At 39.4% G+C, this 18,387-nt stretch overlaps 1 protein-coding gene across 1 annotated transcript in view; it reads right to left on the reverse strand.

Annotated features, from left to right (window-relative positions):
• Nucleotides 1-18,387, reverse strand: part of DGKK (diacylglycerol kinase kappa) — a 105,496-nt gene that overhangs the window by 70,566 nt on the left and 16,543 nt on the right. The gene's annotated exons all lie outside the window — the stretch shown is intronic.

Genomic DNA, 18,387 nt, shown 5'->3' on the forward strand with positions numbered 1-18,387 from the left:
TGCTTCTTGCAGCAGTGGTGGTCTAGGGAAGATGAAATTCACTAATTCATTAGGAGTTGTGTATGAGTGGTGGGAAAAGAAGGAGTGTGTGTGTGTATGTGTGTGTGTGTGTGTGTGTGTGTGAGAGAGAGAGAGAGAGAGATTCAGAGAGAGAGAGAGAGAGACTGAGAGAGAGAGAGAGAGAATGCCTCTGTACCACCCGTCAGGTAAGGTCACCTCAGGGGTTGGATTGGCTTGGGAGTAGAATGGGTGATGACAGATTGATGGGAGCCCTCACTCAATTCCTAAAGCTGTGGGTAGCCTTGCTGCCTCTGAGCAGAGGATTGTCCCTGGCTGAACACAATTGCCTCACATGGAGTCAGGAGATATGGTAGTTTGACAGTCTATCACACTTGGAGGGAAAAGAGAGGGAAGAGAAGTGACTGCATGAGACACTAGTCTGTCAAAGAAGAGACTATGTTGTGGGCCTTGGTTCCACAGAAATTACTGGCCAGGTAACAAAGCTGAAAAGCTGTGCCAATGTGAATGTATTCTTGGTAACAGGAGGCTATCAGGGACAAGCCTCCTGGAGAAATAATAGTGAAATGAAGTGCTAACAGTTGGTGAGTCCTTACTATGTGGGAAGGACTATGCTAATCATGTTACATTGGTTATCTCATTTGATTTTAGCAACTCTGAAAGGTAGATGCCATGCTAATCTGAGTCTTGGAGAGATGAAGTAGTTTCCCTAATGCGTTAATAAATGACAGAGCTAAAATCTCTCTTGAGGTTTCACAAGGACATGAATAACTAGTTATCCCTTCAGTGGAAGGAAAAAAGGAAGGTTTAAACCACTGGTCTTATTGGAAATTATATCCTATTTAAGTCAATCGACAGAAGAAGGCAGATTTGGCAGGAGTTTGGTGGTATGAATCACAGCTTGTTGGTTCAGTTTTGTTTTTGTTTTTAATTTTAAATGCTAAAGTAATTAAAGTAATAATTATTTAATTTACACAGCACTTTGTTGGTTATAAAGATATTGAAGATTCTCACTTGATTCTGAACACAACCCTGAGGGGTAGGCCAGGTAAGTAATGCTATTGGCCTTTTTTTTTTTCGGGTAATAATACCGTGACTCAAAAAAGTACAGTGACTTGCCCAAGGTCATTAAGTAGTAAACTTGTTCTGGCCTTCTGACTTCCAGTACAAGGCTCTTTTCACTGTTATCGCCACACTTTATATGTTCTGTGTTGTTTGATATCATTTTGATTAGTAGTCCATATTTCAAAGCCTAGTTTTACCTTTCCTGTTACCCTGCAATAAAACTCTCTGCCATCATCACCGGTAAAGAAGTATGACATAATCAAGTGTGCCAGTGGCAGGCATTGTCTTGGTTAACGAAAGTAATATGACGCTGGACCCAAAGGGAAATTCTCCTCTGACCTGGATAGCTCCTAGTAATAAAAAAATTAACTTGGCCATACAACTACGCACAAAAGCATCACACAAGGATCTTGCTGAGAAAGACTGAGAGTGCGGCTCTCAGTATTGCCTCCCCTCCCAGGGAGCAACTTCCCACAGCTTGTTCAGATGTTTTACCCTAGAACCTACTGCTACCTTTTTCACAGTGTTTCACCTCCATTTATTTCCCTGTTGAAACACCATCCAGATCTGCATCCTTTTCCAACTTCACCCTGCAGGCAAAAACACCATCCAGATCTGCATCCTTTTCCAACTTCTCCCTGCAGGCAAACACCTGGTAAAATTACACTCCTCTCTAGCCAGGCTATGTTTAAGGGATTAAGGTTGCTGAATCCTAAATGGCCACTAACTACAGTAATCAAATTCTAACACCTACCAGCCAGGGCTTAGAGCAAGGCTGACTGTTACCATCTGGATTTTGTGCTGCTCAACTCTTGATAGCGTATCCAGAAGGGCTGACCATAAAAGTACAAATGCAATAAGAGAGGAAGAGAGAGGGGTGGGAGGGAAGGAAGAGATCAGTGGTATTATAACTCAGTCTGATAGGCCTGGAAAGGGAGGAGGAAGAGGAGTAGAAAATAAATAAGAATAGGATGAGCATGTTGCATTGGAGGGTTAGGGGTGGCAGCAAACACTCATAGACTTGTAGATGACAAGGGATGCTTATTTTCCCATCAATGACACATGGGATTCCCACTGGTCCTGGAAAGATCTCTGGGCCACCATTTCATTGACTCTGAGATTGTGCCCTAATCCATATGTGCTGCTCCCTGTTTAAAATTTCTGGGAAGAGGCAGTAGTGGCTACTGGGAAGAGAAGGGTTATCAGCTGCAATCTGGGGGACAGCCAGTCTTGAATCACACACACACACACACAAAACAAAACAGTGGGCAAATTTGTCCTGTGGGGGAGGAGAACTGTCTTTTAATTGGAAACAGGGCCTAAACAATAAAGCTTAATAAAGGGAAGGAGCAAGGGAGATGGCAGGGGAGAGTCCAGTTTGAAGCAAACTCACTAACAGCAATGTACACACCCAAAATTGAAACACAAATACCATGACACAGCTACCCTCCTCTTGCCCCTTCCACCCCTCCATGCATATAATTAAAAAGCAATGTTCTAATTAGACTGGCATCTGATATCTACACCTTTTCTGAAATATTGTGCTAGGCCCTTTGTATACATTAGTGCTAACAGTCACAACAATATGCAAGGTAGTTATTATCATCCTCATATTACAGATAAGACACTGAAGCTCAGAATGTTCAACAGACTTCTCCGAGACCACACACAGTTACAAAGAGGGATGACTTTGAACTCAAGTTTGTCTGATTCCAAAGCCTAGACACATTTCTACTCGTTATATCACACACACTGCCACTCTTTCCTGGAAAGTGGGGAGTGGTTTGAGGTGAGAGAGGGTGAATAGTTTGCAAAACCACGAGACACCTGAATAATACCACTTCACAGAAACATTTGCACACAGGTACAATATGGGCACCAATATGGCACCTGGGAAAGACAGTGGACTTAATGGATTCTGAACTTCATGGAGTTTAGCCACCAGCAGTAACCTGCTGTGTGAGCAAATCCTATCACTTCTCCAAGCTGCCATCTCCTTGCTAGGAACTATGGATAAAGATATGAAAATTTGGCACTTGATTCATCAAGGGAAGCCAAGGCATAACAGAAAAAACAAGCTATTAATATCGCTTAGGTCTGTTGCCATAAAGTAGCCTCCTACCTAATTTAACACTGCGGGGATAGACCCTGGGCCCAGGAATAGAGATTATTTCAAAACTGAGCAGGCCAGGAAGGCAAACCTCAGCATAAAACTCTCTTGGTAAATCACAAATATGTGTCATAGCCAAGTTATATCTGTCAGGCACAGTGCCCAAAGTGCCACAACTTACCCATAATTAGCACTTGATGGATATTTATAAAGTGAAATTGAATGGGGGAAAACACATCTGGAGAGGACAATGAAAAAGGTATTCTCAAATGTTCCTGGATTCATTTTTCTATCAGTTGGCTCCTAAAAGCCAGTCACTATTGGAAGAAATACACAGAAGATTCTTATATTAATATATCCAAGCACATATATTTATGCAAAACCAATATAGTACAGCAAAAAGGAGTGTAGATTTGGACTCAGATAAATCTGAATTTGAAACACAGCTTCATCACTGATTAGGTGTGTGTCCTTGGGCAAGTCACTTAACTTAAAAACCTTTGCAATTTTATCTGTAAAAATACACATAATGGCATTCAACTCTCAGTAGGGATCAAGATAATGCATTAAAATGCCCAGTATAAGGTAGAAATGCAATACATATTTCTTATTTCTTTCTGTGAATATGGTGGCTATATTTTTGACCCCTAAATTAGAACACAAGTCTTGTCAAGTATAAGTGTATATGTGGTTGCAACAGGGTAGTGGGGGCTCAATTTGATATTAGTGTTTTGCCCCAATTTTGGAAGCATAATTTACATATAAATAGTCCAAGCCCAGAAGGACTTTACTACCAGAGGTTAGGGTACTTTTGATTTGTGTGGATTAGTCCATGCAAGCACAGACTCTTTCCTTCCCATGAGTAACAGATCAAAGATCACTGGGAAAAGAAACAAAGACTATAAGTAGAAAATCGGATTTATGTCTGTGCAAGAATTTGTGCTTACTGTAGACACTCATAGTGCTAGGACTCATGAGGTCCCCAGAGAAAAAAAAACAGAACCTATTACATCAGAAGGGCTTCTGATGATAGGTATGAAGACTTAAGGTGCGTTGAAAGAAATGCTCTATTGAAGCCTGGAAGAGAAACCAGTGTTAGAATAAGAGGGGATGAGAACAGTTAGTATTAGTGAACCCAAGTGTTTGTATCTCTTTAAATTTAGCACATTGACATTTCGAATCTAATGCTCTCGAATGTTTATTATTAAAACATCGAGCCAATTTTTGAAGGCCCCAAAAAAGGGCTGAGTTGAAAATATCCTCTTCTGTTGTATTCCATCAGCCACAGTTATGGGAAACGTAGTTTCAAGAGCTGCTATAATCTGCCATAAATGAGGCATCACCATTCACCTGGTGTCAATATATTCTAGTCACAGTATAACGTAATTCTGGGCCAATAACCTAAGAGGAAAGCAATAGCTTTTAGAGTCTAACCTTGCAAACCCCAAATTAGTTACATGACATAAAAGTAAATATCACAAGGCCATTTTTCCATGAAACCAACAATGACGAGCAGGGTTTTATCATACCAATGAGTAACATCTATGACTTTACTGGACAGGACCTGGAAGTCTACAATTATACACTACGTAACAGCTTCTGCCATGCACTTAGCCCAAAACAAAAATCCAACCCTTTCTTATTCTATTACACTTTGTCATTCATGTGCTTTGGGCTCTCAAGGAAAGTCTAAATGCAGAGTTATACAATGAAAAATGGCAAATGCATCTTCTTATTTACTGCATGCCTTTGGGAAGCTAAGAGAATTGGAGTGGGTGTCACAGTAAAAATTCCATCTCTTTGCTCATGGCTGTATGGGATGACTGTATAGTTAACTTGTCCCCTCCAAATGGCTGTTCTTACCTTTCCTAGAAGTTCCTCCTCTTCCATTTACCTTTGATGCAGAGGCAGGGAATGCTAATTCTATTTAGTTCTCAATTCTGTCAGGAGCACTTGAAGATTTGCTATACCAACGAATCTTTTGGAAAACCAAAAGAACTTTTAATGTGGGGAAGTGAGTATAGAGTAGGTGGGCATAGCTTATGCTAATAAACTTTCTCTGGTTATTATAGAGAAATTAGCTATAAGGGAACTCCCCATTTGCCTTCAATCCTCATGGCTTCCTGGTGAGCAGAACTTCCACTTTAGTGTTCCTAACTTGATGAGCTTTTTGACTTCTCCAGGTCTTTCTCACCTGGAGACATGGTGAAACCCTTTTCCAGGCTCATGATTCACTGAACTATTTTTACCCAGGAGTAGCAAGTTACATAATGAGAAATAACAGGGAAACATGAACTGAAAACCTCATAAACCTTAAGTAAATATGAAAGGGGACAGTCTCTCTTACCTCAAAATGTATAAAGTGCATACACATTCTATCTCCTCATTCAAGGACTCAGAGGTGCCTTGGAATCCCTGTGGTCAATCGTGCTTTACTAATTGATTCCCATATACGAATGTTCTCCAAATAGCATGTTTGGAGGTAAGAGGACATTCTAACCAATGGCCTGAAACTAAGGTGGGTACACGAATATTTGGATGGGAGAAGATAGTTCTGGAATGAGCGAATAGTAGAATCAAAGAGAGAAGCAATAGTTAAAGGAAAAGCTGTCAGCGAAGGATTTCAGGAAGGCAAAATTCCGTGTATAAAACGTTTTACTGTATGGAAAAAAAGCATCAAGCACACGTTTTCCATGACGCTTAAAATGTTTTGTACATTCTGCCTGATTTGTCCTTTCAACATCCCACAAAGGTAATTGAGGAAGTAGGTTATCATTTTCATAACTCATTGCCTCAGTAGATACACTTAGAGAGTGCTTTCTCTTCCCGAAGTTTAAAATGCAGTAAAATGTCATATTTTCTTAATAGCATCTATTTCTAAGAATGTCAAAGTATGTTACAGACCATATTCATTTTGTATTATTGCCATTTATATGGTTTTTAACAGAATGTGTGGGTAGCTATATATTAGCTTAAGTATAAACCTTTTAATACATTGATATAAATAAATAAAAATGATGTCATCTTATGTCTTCTTCCTGGGCCAAAATGCTTTCAGGGTCTCATTGATACACTTCAACAACGGATCTTGAGAAATTTCATAGATAACATTCCTTGTCCTCTTGTTGAGTTCTGTGTTCTAATGCAACCTACAGCCCCAAAAGAGGCTTCTTGAATCAGAATGCTCAATTAATTTCCTCAAGGTAAATCTCACAAGGCCATTTCTTCACATAACAAACAACCTAGAGCAACTAAGAGCTAAAAAATATGTGAAATGCACATTTTCAAGTCTCATAACAGGCACCCTGCTTAAGTTGGGTACTTTGCTTGAATCCAAGATATAATGCCATCTATTTTCTGAATGGAATATGAAGTCACTCAGCTTTATGTAACTATATTTAAATGAAAGCATAAAACACATTCCAAAAGCCAAATATAAATGTGTTTTGATTAGTCATGCCACAACTGAGAACTGATGATTACAAAATTCTAAACAAACAAACCTATTAAACTTCTTGATTACAGTTTAACAATGGGGCTGTAAAACCCTGGGCTCAGCTGTGTCAAGGTACCCCCTTGACAAATAAGAAGAAGAAACAACACTATTTCAGGACACGGTCACCAAAAAACAAAATGTGTGAAGCTGCTCTTTTTGACCTCTCTCCATCTCAGGATGATGAGACAGATTATGGGGAGTAGATCTGTGTGGGTTGTGGCCTCAACTCTGAGTGGGACCTTGCAGAGGATTCATGTATGTATTACGTTTCTATTGTTGAGTAACAAATTACCACAAACTTAGTGGCTTAAAAAGTAAACCATTTATTATCTCAGTTTCTGTAGGTTAGAGGCTCAGGCACAGCTTAGCTGAGTCCTCTGCTTCAAGGTGTCACCAGACTGTGATCTAGTTATCTTCCAGGGCTATGTTCTCATCAAAAGCTTGGCTGTGGAAAGGTATGCTCCCAATCTCCCTTAGGTTGCTGGCAGAATTCAATTCCTTATGGTTACAAGATTGAGGTCTCAGTTTTTTGCTGCAGGCCATGCTTAGCTCCTACAGGCCACCCACAGTTCCTTGCTACATGGGCTTCTCCAACATGGCCACTTACTTCATGGCTGCTTATTTCTACAAAGCCAGTGAAAGAGAGTCTGACTAGCTCATCTACTAGCAACACAGAGTTTATATAGATATATATAGTAACATTATCACAGGAGTAACATCTCATAACTTTTGTCATATTCTGTTGGTTAGAAACAAGTCACAGAAATTCACAGATCCTGCCTACATTCTAGGGGAGGGTATTATACAAAGGGGTGAACACCAGGAGGCAGGGATCATTTGAGGTCACTTTGGGGCTTGTTTGCCACAACACACCAACAATTCTACCCTAGGAAACTTCAAGTCCAGTGGCATAAATCCTCCCATTTCCACTGTGACATCCCTATGCCAGAGAACTAACATCTTTTACATCAGATGCTGTACTTTTAAATATACTGTACTATACTTGAGCACAAAATGACACAGATAGAACCAAAATGTATTTTTAATACACAAAACGAAGAAATTATGTCCTACATATAAAGCAAAATATTTAGCATCCAAAAAATGTTATTACTGGGGTTTAAAAAAACACTATTACTATTTTTAAAAATAATTATAGACTCTCAGGAAAGAAATGTGCAAAGAAATGCAGAGGGAGGTTCTGTGCACCCTTCACCTAGCTCCCCCAATGTTAGCATCTTGTATAACTATAGTATGATAGCAAAAGCAAGAGAATGACATTGGTACAATCCATAGAGCTTATTTAGATTTCACCAGTTATACATGCACTCATTTTGTGTGTGTGTGTGTGTGTGTGTGTGTGTGTAGCTCTATGCAATTTTATCACATGTGTAGCCTTGGGTAACTATCACCGCAATCAAGATACTGAACTGTACCGTCAGCACAAAACTCTCTCCTGCTATCCTTCTATAGCCACATCTACTCCTTCTGCCCCCTCCCATCCCTAATCCCTGGCAACCACAAATCTATTCTCCTTTTCTATAATTTGTTAATTCACAATGATTACATAAATGAAATCATTCAGTCTGTACCCTTTCGAGACTGGCTTTTTACACTCAGCATAATTCCCTTTGGGTTCATCAAAGTTGTGTTGCTGAGTAGTATTCCATGATAAGAATGTGCCATGGTTTTTATAGCCTATGGGTAGTTTCCAGTATTTGGCTATCATAAATAAAGCTGCTATGAATATTTGTGTGTACATTTCTGCATGAAAATAAGTCCTCATTTCTCTGGAATATATGCCCAAGAGTGTAATTGCTGGGTCATATGGTACATCCATGTTTAATGTTAACAAAAAAACTGCCAAACTATTTTTGAAAGTGACTGTATCATTTTACATTTCCACCAGCAATTTATTTTTTTAACTTTTATTTTAGGTTCAGGGGTACATGTGCAGGTTTGTTATATAAGTAAGCTCATTTCACAGGGGTTTGTTGTACAGACTGTTTCGTCACCCAGGTATTAAGCCCAGTACTCAACAGTTACTTTTTTCTGATCCTCTCCCTCCTCTCACCCTCCACCCTCAAGTATGCCCCAATGTTTGTTGTTCCCCTCTTTTTGTCCATGAGTTCTCATTATTTAGCTCCCACTTATAGGTGAGAACATGCAGTATTTGGTTTTCTGTTCCTGCATTCGTTTGTTAAGGATAATGGTCTCCAGCTCCATCCATGTTCCTGCAAAAAACATGATCTCATTCTTTTGTATGGCTGCATAGTATTCCATGGTATGTATGTGCTACATTTTCTTTATCCAATCTGTCATTGATGGGCATTTAGGTTGATTCTATGTCTTTGCTATTGTGAATAGTGCTGCAATGAACATTCACATGCATGTGTCTTTATGGTAGAATGATTTATATTCCTTTGGGTATATACTCAGTAATGGGATTGCTGGGTCAAATGGTAGCTCTGTTCTTAGCTCTTTGAGGAATTGCCACACTGCTTCCCACAATGGTTGAACTAATTTACACTCCCACCAACAATGTATAAGTGTTCCCTTGTCTCCACAACCTCACCAACATCTGTAATTTTTTTACTTTTTAATAGCCATTCTGACTGATGTGAGATGGTATCTCGTTGTGGTTTTGATTTGCATTTCTCCAGTTATTAGCAATGTTGAGCATTTTTCTCATATGCTTGTAGGTTGCATGTATGTCTTTTGAAAAGTGTCTGTTCATATCCTTTGCCCACTTTTTTTTTTTTTTTTTTGTAAATCTGTTTAAGCTCCTTGTAGATGCCGGATATTAGACCTTTGTCAGATGCATAGTTTGCAAATATTTTTCCCATTCTGTAAGTTGTCTGTTTACTCTGTTGATAGTTTCTTTTGTTGTGAAGAAGCTCTTAAGTTTAATTAGATCCCATTTGTCAAATCTTGCTTTTGTTGCAATTGTGTTTGGCGTCTTCGTCATGAAATCTTTGCCAAGTTGTATGTCCAGAATGGCATTGCCTAGTTTGTCTTCCAGGGATTTTATAGTTTTGGATTTTACATTCAAGTCTTTAATCCATCTTGAGTTAATTTTTGTATATGGTGTAAGGAAGGGGTCCAGTTTCAATCTTCTGCGTATAACTAGCCAGTTATCCCAGCATCACTTATTTAATAGGAAGTCTTTTCCCTATTGCTTGTTTTTGTCAGCTTTGTAGAAAATCAGATGGTTATAGGTGTGCAACCTTATTCCTAGGCTCTCTATTCTGTTCCATTGGTCTATGTGTCTGTTTTTGTACCTGTACTGTGCTGTTTTGGCTACTGTAGCCCTTTAGTAAAATTTGAAGTCGGGTAACGTGATGTCTCCAGCTTTGTTCTTTTTACTTAGGATTGCCTTGGCTATTCGGGCTCCTTTTTGGCTCAATATGGATTTTTACATAGTTTTTTCTAGTTCTATGAATAATGTCATTGGTACTTTGATAGGAACAGTGTTGAATCTGTAAATTTCTTTGGGCAGTGTGGTCGTTTTAATGATATTGATTCTTCCCATCCATGAGCATGGGATGTTTTTCCATGTGTTTGTGTCATCTCTGATTTCTTTGACAAGTGTGTTGTAATTCTCCTTGTAAAGGTTTTTCACCTCCTTGGTTAGCTGTATTCGTAGGTATTTTATTCCTTTTATGGCAATTGTGAACGGAATTGCGTTCCTGATTTGGCTCTTGGCTTGGCTGTTGTTGGTGTATAGGAATGCTAGTGGTTTTTCTACATTGATTTTGTATCTTGAGAGTTTGCTGAAGTTGTTTATCAGCTGAAGGAGCTTTGGGGCCAAGACTATGGGGTTTTCTAGATATAGAATCATGTTGTCTGCAAACAGGATGGTCTGACTTCCTCTCTTCCTATTTGGATGCCCTTTATTTCTTTCTCTTGCCTGATTGCTCTGGCCAGGACTTCCAATACTATGTTGAATAGGAGTTCCACCAACAATTTATAAGTGATACAGTTCCTCTACATCCTCTGTAGCATTTGGTGTTGTCATTACTTTTTTATTTTGGCCATTCTAATAGGTGTATGGTGACATCTCATTGTGGTCTTAATTTGTATTTCTCTAATGGCTAATGATGTGGAACATCTTTGCATTTTTTGCTAATTTGCTATTGTATATCTTCTTGGATGAAATGTCTGTGTGTGCCTTTTGTCTCTTTTTTAATTAGATTTTTTGTTTTTTAAATGTTGAGTTTTTAGTTATTTATAGAGTCCAGATACAAGTCCTTTGTTGGATATGTGATTTGAAAATATTTTCTCCTAATCTGCAATTTGTCTTTTTATCCTCTTAAGAAGTTCTTTTACAGAGTAAAAGTTGTAAATTTTGATGAGGTATAATTGATCAATTCTTACTGTTCTGGCTCATGCTTTCGATAGCATATTGTTATATATTGCCTTTGGAGAAACATTCTTCATGAAATTCTTTCTGCTGTCTTTCACACTTTTGGAGGCTTTTACATTTACGTGCATACATGTGTGTATATGTATATGTGCATGTGTACGTGCATGCATGTGTGCATGTGCATGTACGCTGACTGGTCTAACTAGAAAAGCTTGAGCTTATTGCTCATGCATAAATGCTAATGCATATGTACTACGATGGAATTCATAGAACCATAGCTCCTAGAGCTGAATATAATACTGTAAAAGATATTATCTAGTGAGGGTTTATTTACCATGCCTGATGTGCATGGGGAGGAAATAGCTCATAAAATTACAATTCCTCTTCAAATTATACTGCTCCACTTATAAAAATTAAATAGGTAAGCATGACTATTGTGTGTGTATATATATTATATATATATTTATATTTATATAAATCTGTGAAATGTCTTGAAAAGTATGTGGTCATACATAAGTCAAAAATCTAAAATTTGTTAATGTCTAGGAGAAGTAGTATGTGTGTGTGTATATATATATATATATTTCACAGAAGTTGAGATCCAAGGCCACTGTACAACAAATGCATGACACACCTACTTAATAAGGAACCAACATGAATCAAAATTCAGTAAACTGGAACTCACTGCAGAGCACTGGTTTTAGGTGTTTCATACAAAGACAATCAGATTCTATGAGCTTACATTGTCAAACACTGACTAGTTATCATTATCCGCCAACTCTCAAAACCCAACTTGGCTTAAGGTAGGGCTAGATTTCTGACACTTTCCCTTGGGTTGTACCAATATTTAACCAATTTCTGTTATTTGCAGGATAATCCTTTGTGTTCAGGGCAGAGTCCAGGTGACTTGCTTGGATTTCCAGTGAGAAATTCTCTTGGGAAGGAGGGGGAGCAGTAACTCAGATCTTCTGTATTCTTTTCGGAAATCTTTCAGGACATAAATGTTGCTTTTCAATTTTTTTTTTTTTTAAAGGAGCGACTTAAAGGTGACATAAAAATAGCAAGTACTGAACAAACTACCCCCACCCCAGCCAACCTCCAGATAAATGTGGTGGACAGTTTATTTGGGACCCTTAAGCAAAAACATCTGTAAAGATCCTTTGACACTTGGTTAAATGTAAAATAAATGGATCTCCAGCCACCTGGACAACTCAAATGCAAGAGCTATTTGTGTGGTATTTCTAAACATCGAAAGAGAAATTAGGCATCTGGCAGAGGTTACATCCTTTTTTTGTGTGGGAATATTTTTAACCTTTTATTAAAGCTCCTTTCTCTTTTTTTTTCCATCTCATACCTAGTACTTCCATCTTGCAGGCTCTAGCCCCAATACCATTTCCTGGATCCCAAATGGCTGATCTGAAATAGGGCTATTTGATCTTCTGGGAGCTCCCCAGATAGTTCTGATTTATTTATTTATTCATTCATTTTTTGTGATCAGCCCAGTCTGCTTAGGGACATCTGGGGGTGGGAAGTGCTTTCTAAACAAATTACTCTATTAATTATCCGAGAATGCCCCTCACAGGACTTGACTAAAAGACATAATGCTAGACTCCTACACAGAAACACTAACTCATACTAGTAGGAAGAGAAACACACATACATCAGCAGGGGCAAATCCATATGAGTGTGCATAAGTATACACACAGCCACAAATGGACTCAATAATGCATGGAGGGGGTGAGGTAGGGAGTGGTGAGCTTCAAAATAGATTCTCTTGTTCTTCTGAGAGTCTGTAAAGTCTGCATAGCTATTAAGAGCTCACAATGAGCACTGGATGACCAGTATCCCTTAATAGTGGTGACTCAGAAGATCAGACGCCTATTCTGAGTCACAGTTGAAGGTGTCCCAACAGTGAACCAGGTTAAGGGCTTCTATCTGCTTTCTGACCTAGAACTCCCCCTGCAGGATGCCCTAGGAATAATGGTCTTCATTGCCCCAGAGGGACTGCAGGAACCTGTGAAGCAGGGAGGAATGGGGAAGTGCCTCTGTATTCACCCTGATAAAATAATTGCCAGGATATTAGAATGAATTGAGTGGCATGTTTTCCTGTGGTGAGTATTGGGGCCTTTTATCCCAGAGCAGGGGCAGGGTAAAGTAGAAGTCACTGTTGTCAGCTTACAGCCTCAACAGCCTGCCCACACTAGCTTGCACACATCAGTTTCCTTCTTTGTTGAGATCACCACTACATTGCAGGAAGATCAAGCTCTGGAATGAGAGTTGTATGCTAAACCACATGGTGACACCCCAAAGCAAGAACCATGTGCCCTTTAGGGTGGCAGCCCAGGGAGTAGTCAGAGGGGAGATAGCGGAAGTAACAGCATTTGAGATATTACCCATTTGGAGCCTCATCTCCTCCCTCACTCCTCCTGTTTTTCCCCTCCTTAAGTGGAATCTGGGAAAGATCCACCCAAAGGTGATGAAATATTCAAATACCTCATCAATAGCCATCCCACAGAGGAAGTGTCTGCTGTAGTAGAAGCCTTGGTCGAAACAGCTAAGACAACGTTCAATGGTATTGGGACTAGAAGACACTGAGGAGAGACAAGGCGGACTAATTTATTGTTTATTTTTCCTCCCTCTGCGCAGAGATAGAAGCCACACGCCAGAGAACAGAAACCCTAAGCTGCCTCTGAGGAAATAATGTAATGGGTCATACAAAGACTCTAGTGATCAGGCTCCCTAGAGAGAAAAGGCAATGATGAAGCACAATGGCCTCAAGAGCTGAGCCGGCTCACAACCACTCCTGTGCTACTGTTTACACCACTAGTACCACGACCTTGCTCAGACACGCATGGAGTATAGAGGGCCCCAATAGCACCTACGACTGAGTTGAAGCTTTCTTGACTGACTTCTCCAGCTACAGTACTTTAACTTTTCCCACGGAAGTCCCCCTGGCAACTGAGAGTCAATCCCTTGAATTGACTTTAGCCTAGAAAGGATGACTAACTGTATGTGGCGTTTTTTAAATATTTTCTTTCTTCTAAATCATAGAAAATGTGTAGATTAGCCTTCTGCGAGATGGACTTGAGAAACAAGGCACACATTGTTGTCCTTTATGCTGAAATGTAGTACAGGTGAGAGTGATGACTAGTCATGTATACACATGGCTGCAAATAATTGTGGTCACTATCTTTCATGCTCTACACACAAACCCTATCCTTGAGGCCAGCCTTATCCACTACTCACACTAGATATTTTTCATACTTTTGCAACTAAGATTCACATTTGGCTCCATATGCAAAAAGACATTCTGTTTCTGAGAGTTCCTGACTAGAACGGTCTGCACATACATTCTCATTTGCTGGAAGTCCAAGGCCAAGCCATGCTGTATTTCAGTGTGTTCCAGAAAGCTTTTCTTCATCCTCTAGGCTTCTGATTACCTGACCACATCATACACTGGCTGTTTAGTTTCCAACTGCCATTTATAAAACACAGAGCACCAACTCAGATGAGTGGAACTGTGATGGGAACTTGGATGTTGCTGTCCTGCCTTTTTTATCTGGCTGACCTTGTTCCGTTGGTGGGCTTCAAGTGGCAGCTTTCCACTGTATGCAGAACTTGATCCTGTCGCAGGATGACACATAAGCTAGGTTTGCCTCACACTTCCCAGAAGGTCAGTGCTGTCTCTTCACAACCATTTATAATCATTTGTCTGTCTTCTAAGGTGTATGCTTAGCAAACACAGCCATTTGACCACAGCAGTGTATACATGACTATCCCTGGCATTCATGTTATTTTTAGACTACTGAGTCAAAGTTCTTCCCAGAGGACAAGAGGCATGCTCTGCCATGAGCCTCCTCTATGAAATCTCAAGGCTACTTGAGACCATGGATTAAATACCTAAATCTGTCTTCATTTCACCTAGAGATGGAGAGTTGACTATAGAAGATATCATCAACTGTGAGGAGCCTTAGGATCTTGGAGACCTTGTCAGGGTAGCCAAACTTGATATCAGAGCTCAGGTCTCTTAATAGTAGCAGATGTTGCAATGTCAGTGCATAAACAGAATAGCCTTGTTCCCTCCAATTCGTCTTATGGATATAAATCCATGCATCAGAAATTGTGTCTGCCATGTTTGTTATGCTGCAATCTCAAGTTACAAGGCCATCCTAGGAAGATATAGCTGTCAGTGTTCTCAGATTCAGAACAACTCTAATCAAGAGGGGTGGCAGGGAGGAAGGCAACACAAAATAGTTTTCTTCTCTAAGTGAAAAAATAAAAAAATGGGGCTTTGAAATTTAATGGCACTTCTCTAGTCCTCTACGAATGGGAAAAAACTCTATGTAGATATTGAATTAATGCCTCTATCTACTTGAAAAATCTACCTAGGAGAGACTCCAAGTGAAAAGAGCTTCTTTCAGGACTTAGGTTTCTCCAGCAATTTCTTCAGCAGTTGGAATAAAGTTAATACAAAACTTTGTGAACTCTCATACATTGATCATGAAAGGTCACCATTCTTTGCTGAAGGAAGTTCATCATTTTCCAGAATGATGAAAGTTCATCGTCATCCTCAATGATTGAAGGCAGGTCACCCAAGTGTTACTAATACTCTTGCTAGAGACAAGTGTAAATGAAATTGATGCCAATTCTATGCACACTGAAAATTATATATTTATATACAATTTATATGTAGAATATATATATGAGATAGTGATTAGTCAGATATTGGTAGCTCAGATGTCGGGAAAGATTAAAATAATCATTGACTGAAAACTTAGGAAATCCTACAATTACTAATATCAGTGAAGTATCTGCCACTTTTCTATGAAAAATTATGGCAAGAGGCAAGAACTTATTATGAAAAAAGTCAGAGAGGTACATACTAAGTACTCAGAAATACTTGTTGAATTGAATTGTGGATCTTTCTCTTAACATGCCCCTTTAACCAGAAGAGAAAGAAACAGCAGTAATTAAAGGGGATATATGACTCTGATGTTAAGATGCATTGTTAAGATAGCCATCCTTGTTGTTCTGACTTTTTCCTTATTCTGCATAGGGCACTCATCCTTTGAAAGGAAAATGGACCAGAGGTCATGAGCAAGTATAGCATTTGTTTGAAACAAAATCAGTGTTCTCCACATTGTAGGGGCTACCATAGTTTTAAAGAATCAGTTAGGCACAAGGCACTGAACTAAGAACTTGATATGTCATTTGATCCTTAGAAAAACCTTACAAGGTGGGAATTATTAGACTGATATCATAAATGAGGAAAATGAGACTCAGAAAGGTGAGTGAGGGTCTTTGCCCAAGGTCACAGAGCTAGGAAATGACAGAGCTGGGATTGCAACCCAAATGCGTCTGACTCTGAAGCCCGCTGTATTGCACTGCAACTCTCTCATTTACCCTCACACCGTACTCTCTGTAGGTAGAAGCAAATCTTAACTCCATTTTATAGACAAGGACATTAAGGCATAGGACAGAGAAGTACTATTCCAAAGAGTCTAAAACATTTCTTCTTTCATATAATCTAGGCTCCAAAGCGGGGAAGTGAAGTAAAGAATTCGCCTTCTTCACTAGGCTTCTACCTTAGAAAAATCTCTACCCAGCAATCAGTCTTAGTGACATAATGCTCAACAAGAGGCAGTGTACAAAATAATCCAACTTGCTGTGACAACACCACATTGTGGCAGAGATGGAAGCACAGCACAGTCCTGAGATGCACTTGTTAAAAAACAGTAGTAAGCAGGCAGAAATCTGGGCTCTAACCCTGTCCCCATGCTCTTTACTGTTTTTTAGTGAATGAATTCCACCATGTATTGGTGTCACATTCATTTTAAAGCTATGCAAAGTGCTTTACAGAATTCATAAGGCTTTAAAATACCTTTGAGCCTAGAATTTTAAAGTGCTTCCCAGATATTCTATGGTGGGAAATATGCTTGTTTGCAAATGGATAAATAAGAAGTGAGAGGTTAAAAGATTTATCTCAAATCACAAAGGCACAGCTAGGAATAGAGTCAGCCTGTTAAATCTCAATTCTGGGCCCAAAGCACTAGACTGGTGTGTTTTTAATCTCTTAGGAATTGTAGAACCTTTTGAGAATTCTGATCTCAGGAAGTCTCAAACAGTTTAAATGATGAATCATCATTATAAGCATTTTAAAAGTTTTAAGCCTTTTAAAAAATCAATCATTACAACCACCTTAAAATGGTATCTCATCTTAAGTCTGGATTTGTTTAGCCCTAAAGAAGGTAATTAGTCCTAAAAGGCAGGCAAGTGGCCCCCATTATCCCACTTTGTTTAGAGGAACCTAGATCATTTCTAGGCTCAAAGAGGCTGCTTTGAAAACCTTGTATTAATTATCTTGAGGTGGACTAGGAAGTGGTTTTGTAGTCCAGAGCCTTGGGCTTCAGTCTTGACTCTGATCTTCAGTTAAGTTTCCTTTAGCTTTGGTTTTCTCATCTGCACAATGGGAATTAAATGAATATCGCTAATTACACAGGATTGGGGTGAGAATACAAGGACATAGGACATGGGAAATGCATGTGTATAAGGCATTAGAGTATGATACAAAAATCAAGTGGTAGTTTAGAAAGACAACTACATTTTTTGGCTATAACATGCCTGATTGGGAAGATCTCTGAAGGCTCATTCTGCAATATTATAAGCCTAGAGAGAAAGCCAATTAGAAGTAGTATTCCTTACTTGCATGACAAGGCCTTCCAAAAGTATGACAAACAGACATATACAGGAAACAAAACTGAGACTGAAAGATTCTCTTGAATACCAAAGACTGAATATAGATGTTCCTTCATGTAGCAACTGGCCCTGTATAAAATGCATGGGGGAATTAGCTCCCTTCTCAGACATGGACATCTCTGAAAGCCAATCAAGATCTGATGCTCTCATGGCAGAGAAAGACGGTGCATAGAAATGGGCAATCCAGAGGGGAAACGAAAGCATTGCAGACCCTCGGATGGCACCCACAAAGAATCCAGCCAGCCTGAGAAAAGGGTGAGCTGCAGAGTGGAGAGAAAATGAGACATTATCAACATCCTATGCTACCTCCTCTGACCATTTCTTTCTCCTTACTCCACTATTCACTTGTTCTCCCCCAACTCTCTCACACCTTCAGGCTTAAAAAAAAAAAAAGAAAGAAAAAGAAAAAAACAGTTTTCCCATCTCTGTTCCTTTGCTCACACCGTTTTGCTTGCCTAGAATTCCCTTCTCATCACTCCTCTCAGCACCTCCACCCAAATAAGAAAAATTCTGGAATGTTCTTTTACTCGTCACTGAACCCAAGTCCACCCCATCTCGCTAGGCCCCAATCAATTC

This window comes from Gorilla gorilla, chromosome X (genome assembly GCF_029281585.2).
Source record: "Gorilla gorilla gorilla isolate KB3781 chromosome X, NHGRI_mGorGor1-v2.1_pri, whole genome shotgun sequence".
Lineage (NCBI taxonomy): Eukaryota > Metazoa > Chordata > Mammalia > Primates > Hominidae > Gorilla > Gorilla gorilla.